At 48.6% G+C, this 13,284-nt stretch overlaps 1 long non-coding RNA gene across 1 annotated transcript in view; it reads left to right on the plus strand.

Moving 5' to 3' along the window:
• LOC125947328 (uncharacterized) overlaps window positions 1–13,284 on the plus strand; it is a 161,053-nt gene that overhangs the window by 115,006 nt on the left and 32,763 nt on the right. The gene's annotated exons all lie outside the window — the stretch shown is intronic.

The following is a 13,284-nucleotide window of genomic DNA, read 5'->3' on the forward strand; positions in this document are numbered from 1 at the left end:
GGCGAGTGCACTCCAGCGCTCTAGCCCGCGAGTCCCGTATACGGTCGTTCAACCCAGCTTTGTCTGTCCGTTGAGTGATCTCACCGTACACCACGCGTGGCGGTCCTGCCGGGTCCTGTCGGGTCGTGTGGATTATCATGCGGTCGTGTGGATTATCACCTAGTTTCAACAAAAAGCACCAGTAAGGGGCGTAAGGAAATTGTCTGCCTTGGACACAGTGACTGCATGTCTGGCTCACTCAAGAGAGAGAGAGAGAGAGAGAGAGAGAGAGAGATAAAAAGAGAAACATGTATTTTCGACAGTCCCTGTTGCGTGTGCGGACCTTTGATCATTGTGTGTGTCACGTGGTTCTGTCACGGGGATTGAACTAATAGAACCAGTGGGTGTAGCAAATTATCTGCTTTGAACGCCGGGACTGCTCGCTTTAGAGCGAGAGAGAGAAGAAAACGTTTATTTACCACTAGTACGGGTCGTTTGTTCGAAAGGAGGAAGGAAGCGTTTCAGCGGGCAAGCGAGCCTTCAGCTGTTCGCGTTCTCAGGTGGGCTTCGTGCAGTGACACGGCCAAATTACCCTGTCACCAATTGCCCCCACCCCCTCCTCTTTCTTTCCCACCACCACTTCGCCCAATAGAAAGAAAAGAAGGTAAAATTCGCGGCCAATGAAATGTTTATAAATGGCAACGATTGGCAACGACAATGCGTCTACGCAGAAACTTATTGCCTTTCTGCATTAAAAACAATGACTTTTTGGAAATTTAGAAAGATGAAGCGTTATAAGCGACGTCAAAAGATCGTCTGAAGCCATAATCCCGAAAATTAGACGCATCCACGTACGTGCTACCCCTAGTACATCATGATAGCTGAACGATTGCAGCCTCCGACTTTCCTCTAGTAACTTTAGCCGGGGAACTCTGTGCTGAAGAGCGGTAGGTGGCGGTCCCTGGTGGCCTGCCTTTACGTATACACATATGTGTTTTGTGACCCGCAGAGCGCACGGGTTACGCACACGGATACACGAGCCGGAAGTGTAGTGCATTATAATACGCGGCGACGAGGAAGGGCCGTCTGCTGGACTCAGTCCACGAATCGGGCCACGTTGTTCAGCAGCGCTCGGCGGCCCCGGGGGTGGCTCCGCTGTTTGGAAAACAAGACGCGCAGGAAACGCCTCGGTGACGAGAGACAAGAACCACGGGCAGCGACCCAAGCAGGCACCAGCCACGCAGGAGGCTTCCGGAAGAAGAAGAAAAATTAATAATAATAACGAGAGAACGCAACGCAGGCCGACCGAATACGGCGCTGCGCAGATCTCTGGCGTGGAAAATTTTGCCGGGGACAACGCTGGACTATCCGCGTCGGACGGACGCATGGACGGACAGACCGGACGGACAGTTGGGACAGAGTATCGATGGTATGATTAGATAGATAGATAGATAGATAGATAGATAGATAGATAGATAGATAGATAGATAGATAGATAGATAGATAGATAGATAGATAGATAGATAGATAGATAGATGCGTCATTTATTAAGACATCACGAAGCGAAAACGTTCATTTAAGATGCTGATGAAAAAGCAGAGCTCCTATATACGCTCCTGTAGTTGCGTATATTTTCGTGTGATTTCCACTTTATTATTTCCTTGTCAAATACAGAGGAGGTTGGCAGTAAAGTCGAAAAAGCCTGACAGGAGCCCGGACTCGTAACCGATTTGTTTAAAACTCAATTTGCACAGCACTGACAGATGCACACTATGCTTTCGATAATAAACACCGCACAGTACATCAGGATCGATACGGAATCCTGTTCCTGCCATCTTTCGCAAAGATTGCCGCTGAAGATTATCGAGTTATTGGACTAAATACGTGATGTCTCAGTAGGAAAAGTACGGAAAGAAAGAAATATAAAGGCAAAGAAAACATAAGTGGGGACTACGACAGAGATTCAAGTGCGGCAAACGAGGCCAAGAGGAAGGAACGTCTCGGTCGACTGCGATAAACGTTCGATACAAGCGACGTAACAAAACAAGACTCGCTCCGGGGTTTCAGATCAGCACGCGCGCACACGGGCGTCCGAGTCCGGGGCGTGTACACTGCAGCTGGCTCACCAGATGGCGTGGCGCGCGCGGCGGAAGCGCCTCGTTCCTGGCGCTGTTGCTGCTGCTGCTTCTGCTGCAGTTGCCCTACTTCCGGTCGGCAGATGTCGACTCGGCCGCAAGTTCCGGGAGGTACTCACATAAACACAGAAGCCTTCCTCGCCACCCATCCCTTGCCTTCACTTTCGTTTATGTACCTCTACATACATCCTCTTTCTTGCTTCTAACATTTTTTGTACTTTTTTTTCTTTTGCGTTTGTTCTTGGTTGCGCCGTGGTCCCCCACCGGCTGTGCGTTACGGGCGTTCACTGCCGTGGGGCAACTCTTCCACGAAGCGTAACGCGCGATCGACTCCGGCAGCGGCCCATGAATTTCCATTCCTTTTCGCCGGTGTTCATAGTACTACTATATGTATGCGGTGACACGCGCCCCAAGCCCCCCTAGAGGCGTGTCGCGTATTCCTCGCCGTGCCTCACTGCGCACGGCGTTGCTCGCGCTACGTCAAGAGATTGCGATAGAGAAAGATGCAAAACTAGGTGCCGCTCGTCATTGTCAAGGTAGCTGGAGCAGCATATTATGGGCCTCGCGAACGCGTTTGTATACGTGCGTTTCTATTAACCAAAATCGAAGCCTCCAGAGGAACGTTAATCTTTACCTCACGAGGCGTGAAGGTCGTTTTCGCCTAGCTGTATAAGTTCTCCATCTGTAAGCTCGTGGGTGAATGTAGTATGCAGAATCATGGCCCGAGCTAGTTGGTGACATGATGTAGAAATTTCAATAACAGACCACAATTCATGTCGTATCACAGCTTATCACATATAGTTAATTACGCATTCGCGCTTGTTTGCTTGTTGCTTACATATCGAGCATGTTCACTGCGAACGCGTGACAACAAATTACTTAAGGAGAATGGCTTTCTTCTGAGTAACGCTCAGTTGGAAGTTTGCCCGCATCCTGGTGTATGTTGTTCTGTGTTCTACGACGTTAGAATTTGTGAAATGCCTTATCTATTCTTCCCCCTTCCCTCTCCCCAAGCGTAGGGTAGCCAACCGGACATGTCCTTGGTTAACCTCCCTACCTTTCCCTTCTCGTTTTCTCTCTCCCTCCATCCACAGCCCTTCCACAGTCGAGAGAGATATATAAAGTGATAGCGTGAGTGTTTGTATGCGTGCGTGGTTGTTGACGGCAGCAGAGGGGGATCTACTGTTGCAAGCCGTCGGCATTTGCCCTATAGTGTCTCACTACCACTCAGTAGCTAGTGTAGCTATAGATATGAGAGGAAATAAAATAAAATTGAATTCGTGAGACTACAGACCCTATAACTCCCATCTCTGTATCTCTCGCCCTCCTTTCCGGGTGTGTGACTTATCTGAAACCACACTCCTCCCCGTTTTGATAGAAGATATAATATTTCCTGTACTAGGAAATGGGTGCTATGTCGTTACGTATATGTTTTCTTCCTTGCATTGTATAGGATGCGCTTTTTTGGCTACATCTGTCTCTCATGTTAGCTCCTAATGCTGAAATACACATGTCGAGGGGAAAACTACTCGATGAATGCTGCTGAAAAAGGTACACAGGGTGGTGTGATGCGAGATTCTGAAAGAAAGCAGCTGTTGGGTTACTTAACAGCTGGACTCAAACAGCGTAGATAACCTATAGCCGCTGTGGCGAAGTCTCGTCAACCAACTTCGACCATTGGAGCCCATCCGACCTTGCAGTAAGTCAGCATTACTGACGACAACATTTCTCCGGGATCTTCCTCGCTGTGGTACCCGGCTAGACACCATTGTTGCCGACACGCACCACGCCGCAGCCTGCTGAGGTGCTTGGGATGCCAGCTGCGAAACATGCGCTGCTGTTCTGTCCCAGCCGGCGATGTCGTGTTTGCGTCGTCGAAGCGAGCCTTCCTTACTCGCTCGTTACGTTTCTTTCTGTTTTCTTCCCTTTTTTGTTCCCCCCCGAGATCTCGCAGCTGACATGCAGAGAATCGACAATGGCTCGGCTGTTGTCAACGTGAGAAACGACGCCGGCCCGTCGGGTCTGCGCATGCGCGCTGCGCTCGAGAGCAGATGGAAAAGCCACGCACGTGCGTATACACAGTCGGTTTATCCTTTCTCGTCGTCTCCGCCGGGCCGGCTGTCTCCGTGTTACGCAAGCTGCCCGGGGAGGTTCGAGGCGTTCGGTGCGATTCGTCTCACGCGATATCAGAACGCTCTGGTCTCCTCCGACCGCTGCAACAAGATCTCGCTACCCCTTCACCTACACCCCCCTCTCCCCACCCTCTGTTCTCTCCTGATGTTGTTAGCAAAAACAGGAAGGACGGCTTCGAGTCTACGAGGCCTTCTTGGATCGTACGTACATACGAGAGACTGCGCGTTGCGTATGTGTGGGTATCAGTTCGCGAGGCGCCGGCTTGTTTGTCGGGATCGGAAGCTCGCGGTATATCGATCCTTCACTTCCGTGTGTCGGGGGGAGTTACGCGCTGCGACGCACGGTGGCAATTAACAGTGACCTAAATACGGTCGAAAGAATGGCTAATTCCGAGAGCGAGGAATTTCTAACGATGTCATAGAAGGCACACTCTTTAGGAAACGATGCGACTAGCTTTAGTGTGTATGTGCACGTCCGTGGATGTATCTCCTGTTTCTGTGCTTGTGTGATCATGACTGTGCGTGCCTTAGTTATCACCCATTCCAGGATATCAGCCACGCTAACGTCTCCAGCTTATCGTTCAATTAAAAGTAGAGTCTCCGTATCTTCGGAGGGGCATGCACTGCGGCTGTGATTTTTGGCATGCCAGCTGTATGAGAGACGATCAACTGGCAATTTTAAGAGGATCGACTAATTGATCAGCGGGAAGAAAACGAAATAAAGAACTAAAACAGACATCCTTGGCGCTACCTTCTTCCTCACCAGAAGACAGACTTCTGGAGTACGCTGAAAGGGAAGCATATATGGAAATCAACGTGTAAACACCCACTTCAACGTGTTCTCTTGCTTACGTACGTTATATCGTTATACCCAATCGCCACGAATAACCAATTGGTAAACATTATGTGTCGCTAAATGCCTGCTGTTTGCACGGGAATCATGCCGACGTAAGTCACGTTCGCTAACTGAGAACGTGGAATCGCTATGCCACGAGTGTATTATTATTATTATTATTATTATTATTATTATTATTATTATTATTATTATTATTATTATTATTATTATTTCGAGTTTTCCCACCAACGTTCTTGAAAGCATCAATGAACTGCGTAGTTGTATTAGAGCAACAAGTATAGGAGAAAGCGAAAGTGGCGCAGATAAACGCGTTTGCTTATGGCAAATTCAACTATTCGTATTCGAGCACTCATGGGAAGATTCAAAGGAGGTTTAACCATGCAGCTAAGCTAATTACCGTGGTAATAAGCATGCCTCTCTAATTTCAACCAAGTGGGAAAGAAACTCTACTGCAGCCCTTTATTAGTAATGCAGCTTTCTTTACAAGACCATTAGAGCGCTGGCAGAGTGCTCGGAAACGATGATACTAAGCAGAGTGGCTGTTGACAGCATGCATACCTATACAGACCAAAGTTTGCGAATCTTTAATAAACAGTGAACATATCTAATAATCCAACAGATTTAGTATATTTGCCAAATTGTAATGTATATATATATATATATATATATATATATATATATATTCTAGGGATGGCAGCAGGTCTGCACATCTGCATACGACCGCAGAGGGGTTTATTATGGGGTTTAATTAACGTTTTCCCGACTCCACATTATGAGGACGTAGTAGTGAGAGCGCTGCTGGATAATTTTGACCATTTGGGGTTCTTTAACATGCACCTAATGCACGGTACACCAGCGTTTTTTTTTATTATTATTATTCCGTCCTCATCGGAATGCGGCCGCCATTGAACCTACGACCTCTTGCTGAGAAGCGCTCAGCGCCATGCATAGCCACAGTCACCGCGACGGGTATATAGAGTATAGCAGACGGTATTTCGCATACACATTTTTTTTTTTTTTTTTTGCCGTAACGCAAACAAGCAACATGCGCAACCACATGGTCGACGTAGATTACAGGAAAGGCCACGCTCCCGTGTGACGTATACACGTCATCGAGACACGTCACGAGGTGCGCGTGACTTCGTCTATAGTGGCAGGCGGAAGACGCTCGCGCTTCCTGTCGGCGCGCGCGGCGTGTTTGTCGGTTGGCAACGTGACGGATAAGCTTTCTGCTATCCCAGCGAGCTGTCGACGTGCTGCCCTATATGTGAGGGGGCAGTGTCTGTGTAGAGAGAGGGCAGGCGGCACCACTGCATGTAGCCCAGCTCTTTCCGATCCAATGTTCGCCATCTGGCCAGTCACCAAGAAGGCGCATAGCAAAGTCAGCTGTAACCGGATGGGTAAATTCATTAATCCCATGAGACATGTGCGTCTCTACGCCTACGTTTACCTGCGACTCGATCTTTGGGTCCTACGTGCGGGAAACATCGCCTACGAGTTGCGTGCAGTGAAGGCAGCAGAACTTGGAAAAAGTATTTGTAGATAAAACGTTCGAGTTTGGTGCGTGGCTTGTAGAATTCGTTTCTGGCAAAGACGGTTGTTATATCGTCTCCTCTGCCGTTACGTTGTGTGTGTTTAGTATAGAGATTTACCATTTTGAGAAATATGTGGGTGTAATTGTGCGTCCTTGCCCGCCGCATTTGCTACATCTTTTTTAGCGTCGATTTGCCCGTCGGCAGCAATGTTTGCCTACACGTGATTGTGAAGCCCTGTCTCCTGCGTAAAGTTAACAAAAATTGTTGTCAATTTTGTTGAAATATGGTCCTCGAGTCCAGTTAGAACAAGTCTGGTGGCCGGTGAGGATAAAGGCCGGAGTAGCTATGGATAGCTTTCACGTGACCTCACGGGTGGAGCTTCTCACCGTGCTAGTACCAAAGCATGGTGGCCGCCATGACATCAGCGCACATTATCATCATCACGGGTAGATCGTTTTGCTTTTTAACGGTGACCGGGTTTCTCACTGGATTATCACTTATCGATTTGCCACTCGGTGTATTAGACCCACATGTCGTGCTGTCAAGTTTCTTGCCTACGCATCTTCTCGACGCGCTCGTATATCCTAAGATGGTGTCCACGATGACGTCAATGAAGACTCTCTATAGCCCGTTCAGGCCTTGTACCAGACTCACGTCTCCAGTTATCCAGTAAAACCAGCATCTCACCCTACCCTGACTTACTCGCGGATTGCTGCGCGCTCCGAACAATAGCGCATTTCTCCACGACGCAGGCGCAGAAAGAACAAGCAAACAACGCCAGCTGCTCCGCGGTATTATGCTCGCGCTCATTTGGTTTGCAAGAAGGCTTAGTGCTACATCGTATTGCTTTTCAACGTCAGACTATACCATCCACCAGGGTACTTTCTCTCCACTAACGAACTCGAAGGCCTTCGAGGCGTCGTCGCCACTGCTCCACGAGCAAATCTTGTTCAGGGCTTGCGCAATAAATAGCATAGGCGCATGGCCGCGCATCCTTTATCGTAGGTGTCTGGATCGTTCCGCGGTGTCGCCCTTCGCCGTCTCTTTCGCCTCGCTTCCAGAAACCTCCAGACGCAACGGTTCCCCAACCGCCGGCAGCCCACGCCTCGGAGAAGTTCGCCAAGCCAGTTGTCCTTGACGAGGCCGTGAAGAAAAGGCTGGAGAAATGGAGACGCGCGTGAAATGATTCCAGGCGACCCTCGCACCCTGTTCTTTCTTTCTTTCTTTCTTTCTTCTTTCTTTCTTTTCATTCTTTCATTCTTCCTTCCTTCTTTCTGACTTAGGTTTTGTCTTTCCTTTTCCTTTTCCGTCTGTCCTGCTGCTACCAAATGATCTACGCCGCAAGCGGCGTCCGGGAATCCTTCGGGGCGCGGTTTAACGATCGCACGCGTGTGACGTCGGGAAGCCCGTCGTCGCTGTGACGTTGGACGTGACGTCACGACGGCGCGCTCTGCGGCCTGACTCAACGCCGAATCGTTCCATGCCACCCTGCGTTCGCTCGCTCGCTCGCTTCCTCGCTGCGAGGACGATCGTATTGTGGAGAGTACGCACGTGTGCGGCGGGCAATTTACCAAAACGCCTCCCTTTCTCTATCGAGACCGAGACACTCCGTTGCGCTGGAGCTACGACACGACATGTTAAGTCGGAGGGTTTTTTCCACGCGAGGTTCTCGGGGCCTCTCGCGATCGCATCTAACGCGGTTTTCTCCAGACTCGACTGCCGAAACGGTCACTCATCGAAAGAACGTATATACGGACGTATCAGCACATTGGTTGGGCTGAGTGGTGCGTCGTTTAGGTATTATCGGTATTAAAGGCCGATTTACGCTCGACCCGCACGCCGCACCGCCTGCCTGCCGCACGCGTGCGGTGGTGCTTTTAAAAACTACGTACGTCGCACACTTGCGCACAAATTACGGTTTACACTGGCTCCGCACATGCAGTGTAAATCGAAATTTGTGTGCACCAGTGAGCGGAGATATGTAGTCTTTAGCACGACCGCACGCGTGCGGCAGGCAGGCGTGTGGTGGTGCAGCGTGCGGATCTTGCGTAAATGGGCCTTTTACAACACGACATAGAGTCGGGGTTTTCTGCCATGCGAGGCTCTCGGTGCAACTCACATTCTGGTCTTGTAACCCAGTAACGCACTTTCCCTGCATTCAACGGCCGAAACGGGAGCTTTACGAAAGAACATATACGGACGTATCAACAATTCGTTGGTATCGCCTGGTGCAATATGTTCTAACGGTATCAAGAGTTTTACCAGTTTAACTATAGCTTCAACAATTTCTCGAACTGCGACGCTTTCAAACCGAACGTGCCGAAATGCGTATCGAACTTATTTGTCGTATTAACTGTGCGCGATAAATGAACATGAACAACATCAAACAACCAAACAAACTACGAAAAGTTTTCTGGTGCTTAACTGCAAGGCATAATAGAATACTTAAGTGTAATGTGAGCACAAACGTGGCTTTATCTTAACGCGTTTGTTCGCGATATTCAGTCTTTTCAGCAATTACCGCAGAATACACCCTTGTAGTTCTGTTTGCTTAGAAAATTCGTGAACCGAAATATAGGGTGTACTCCTGTTCGGTATGGTATGAGTGCGTAACTTTAGTTCGTGAGAACTTTAGTGAACCTGTTCTTGAGGCTAGGAGAACGTATAACAGTGTGGACGAGCTCGTCCTCTTCAGAACAAACGGTAATTTTGGACGAATGCGATTCGCAGTAGAATAATAAGGTATGAATATATAGATATGCGTCCTGGCATCTCCATCCATTCTAAGTAGTGCAGACGTTCTTGCTCTCATGTTCAAGAACAACTCGTTTCTTGAACGTGAAGTATCATATTACTCGTTCGAGTTAATATCTTCTTTTGCAACTCCAGCGAATTTAGTAGACGGCCCTCTTGCACGGAAGCTTCGACGAAAGGAATATACGTTCATTCGTTCGCTTGAGTACAATATGGTTACGTCAAAACGTATTCGGAATAGATAGTTACGAGATAGACGGAAACATATTACGCCGTAAGCTCTGTGCATTATGGGGTCACTGTGACGCAAGAATTGGAACAATACTGAGGGACGATCCGATGACGAAGTCTGGAAGCCGACAACAGTTAAGTATATACGGTTGCGCGAACCAATAAGTAGGATAAAGCAGCGAACTATACGATTGCTCAAGACCGTTTTAAGAAGGTCCTTGGACCATGGCCGTCCACGTCGCTGAAGCAGGAACGAATAAGGGCCTTGGTACGGTACTTCAACTCGACAGGTCTCTGCGACCGTTTGTAGGCTCGGTGCGCTTCTTCAAGTGTGTCTCTTTTAATTCCTTTATCCCCTTCCCCCAGTGCAGGGTAGCAAACCCGACGTGAGTCTTCTTAACCTCCCCGCTTTTCCTCGCTTCTCTCTCTTGTTGTGACAGTTGTGGAGTACTTGATTGTTAGAAAGGAGGATGCTGGCCGTTGCAGCACTACTTTGGAATCTCGTGCAATTAACTCTTGCGATTTCTATGAAGTACGAAAAAAAGAAAAAAAAGAGTGAATGCAGGTTATTGGACATGTGCCGCTATCGCAGATTCACAACGCGTCAAAAAGTGGAAACAGGATCCTCCAGCATCATGACCTCTGCGCCTATAAATTTTCTCATTTTTCGCAGAGAGAGTTGTGATATCTGTCGCTATGAAGAGGATCGTGAGCGCACGCTATTACCGAACACATTCGTGGTGGACCTGCGTGTTGGATGAAACCGGGTTGATATGAATCCTGACTGCCCCGGATAAACTTGTTTTTCTTCTCCTTCTTCTTTTTTTTTTTTTTTTTTTAAGAAGCCGAAAACGGGGCTTCAGCAGGTGTAGTATCCTCTATTGGTTATTTCTTGCCGATTCACAGCTATCATCACACATCACAATATCAGCAAATAGTAAGCTTAGTCTTGATATTAAAGCAAATGAATGAAAGAGCAGCGAAAATGGCAGATACACAAAACAAGATTAACAAGTCATACGCCGAGGTCGTACGAGAAACGGGTGCAAAAAAACACGTCAGATAAGGCAACCAGGCACTGCGTGGCGAGCTACATGGTGTGATTCCGGTTACCGTGTGCGCCGCTTCGCCGGCTTCAATCTCCCGTCACGTGCTCTCGCTTTTATTTCATTCACGTTTCTTTTCTTTTTTGTGCTTCCCCGGGCTTTCTCCGCCGCTCTCCTATTGTGCCCAACCCCGCATCGCGATTATTATGACGCAATCGAACCGTCCTTCCTTCTGGGATCTCCCTCCGCCTCCTGTTTTTGTCGTTGGTGCTGTGAGAGGGGAGGGGGAGGCACAGGATGAAGAGAGAGAGAGAGATAGTATACGGGAGTGAGAGGAAAGATAGCAGGATATGAGTTGGGCGCTATTGGCGCAACGCACCATGCACGGTTGTCGCAACGCTTCCATTAGACTATTAGATGTAGCAATCCCGCGAAAAGCTTCGTCGCAGGCTTTGCTCGCACGCACGGCTTGTTGGTTCATCTTGATGAAACGCTGTTAGACGTGAAGTATGGCAGAATCTGGCTCGCGATGGTCCTGTTTACTGAGAAGCAAAAAAAAAAAAAAAAAAGGTCTTGGTTGCCGTCGTTATGTAGAGTCGCAGATTTGGGTAAAACGATAAAAAAGTGTGTTTTTATACAGCGACAACAGCTAAAGCTCGAAACTGGGCCTGCTGTATCCGTCACTCTCGTTAACGACCTCTTTAACCTTACGTCACACCCCCATCGTTATCCTCAGCCTCACCCATCGCCACTGAGAGAAGAGAAAACACGCTTGCCTTCAATAACCATAGGGATTCGAACTCACGCCTCTGCAACTTGAGGGTCGCGAACGCATTTGTTGGCGCAGCTTCGGTGTTTGGCGATTTGTCGGGCGTTTCGCGCACCACACAGACTGTGAAGTTGCGACGCCTGCGCATGCATTTCGGGGGCCGCATCGCGGGCAATACTGCAGCGTTACGAGGTTGGGCGCTGTGGGCATCGAAGATAAGTTGTTCTTGGGAGCATGCATCGGTGTCTATTGTTATAGCCATGCTGCTGTTGCAGTGAAGGTATTTAGAGCCTCGTCGGAATCGCCGAGTCACTGTCATTAAACGCCTAGTAGCCTGCCAACCCTGTAGCTAGGCTAACCTTCACAATTGGCATGATTTTTTTTTTTCTCTCTACGAACTTCATAGAGAAAGCGTCTATCGACTCCCTACACACTATTTAAACTATCGTTTTTTAAAGAAAGGGGGGGGGGGGGGCACACAAGGTTTTGGATCGCTCTTATACGGTGTCTCGGTTCTGCTCGAAGAAAACGTGAGTCATGCACGCCTCGTGTCCTTCGCCGGAGTGCGCTTCAGCCTCTCTCTCTCTCTCCCGATCGACCCAGTCGGGCACCAGCTGTACAACACCATGCTCGGTTGGGCGTGCGAACTGAGTCGTGTGAGTTGTAGTAGTGAGCTGCTGCCGGGTTTCCGCTCTGGTGGCCCGCACGCCATCGCCACCAACCGCCTGCGCGCAGTCACGTGCGGCGCCACTGGAGCGGTGTTGAGAGCGAGGAGGTTGTCGCGGGAAAGAGGAGGAAAACTCGGGGGGACCTTGAGATGAAGGTGCATGGACTGTAAAAAGAAGAAAAAGTAAGAGATAGAAAGCATTAAAGGGGGTGTTGCTCATTGCGTTTGCTTTTCTTCCTTTTGTTTCGACTTGTTATTTCCGCTTCCACCCGTTGCTGTTTGATTTTTTTTTTTTTTGTTCTTCCAGTTCTCGGAAATGGTGCACCTGATAGCGTCGTGTGTTTTGAGGGGACGGTGGTGGAAAGCGCGAAGGCGGAAAGGGAGGGTCGACACGGAGCTGGGAAGCCATTCTGGGGACTCCGCTGGGTACTGTCACTTCGCTGTCGGTGATCAGTGCGCAGGCTGGGGTGTAGTGTGGTCTCCTTAAATTGTCCCACAATAGAACTTGTCAGTGGTCTGGAGAGTTTGAGTATAGGGACAGTTTTCACAAACTGTCACAGTACACGTGTAAACAAGGCATAGGTTCATAGGAAGGTGTAGAATTGAAGTTATCAATAGTAGTCGAACTATGGATGTTTCAAGCTGGAAGCGTTTTTGCGAGCGGTCTTCTCTTCGTAAAGTCAAGAAAAGAAATTGTTCTGACAAAAAACAATTCCATTTGTCAAAACGTTGAATCCAAGCTGAGACAACATTTGTTTGAACACTGTTGACCACACTCACATGTACGGTATGACATGCTCAGTGGAGTTTCAGGACAGTAGAGTTCACATAGTATGACCATAATGTAGCAGTACAGTGAGTAGTGTTTGTAAAAAAGTGATCAGTGGAGTATGTCAGAGAGGGAGAGAGAGAAGAGAGAAATTTATTTACAGAAATGCAGAGAGATCGGCCTGAGCTTTAATCTGCTCTGGCTTTCTACTCTACACTGGGGAAAAGGGTCGGGAAGCAAAAGGGCTGACGAATGATGATATGAGGATGAGGTGTGTATATACAAGTTTACAACCTTGTGGCATCTATAAAGCCGTGCGTCCAGCCCAGTGGCTTGTAGAAAGTCTATAGCGGCAGTGGTTATCAGGGCTGCGCTGTTCGCGTTGGGCCAATGACCTAAAAGAAACTCGTC

Source organism: Dermacentor silvarum, chromosome 8, assembly GCF_013339745.2.
Source record: "Dermacentor silvarum isolate Dsil-2018 chromosome 8, BIME_Dsil_1.4, whole genome shotgun sequence".
NCBI classification, from domain to species: domain Eukaryota; kingdom Metazoa; phylum Arthropoda; class Arachnida; order Ixodida; family Ixodidae; genus Dermacentor; species Dermacentor silvarum.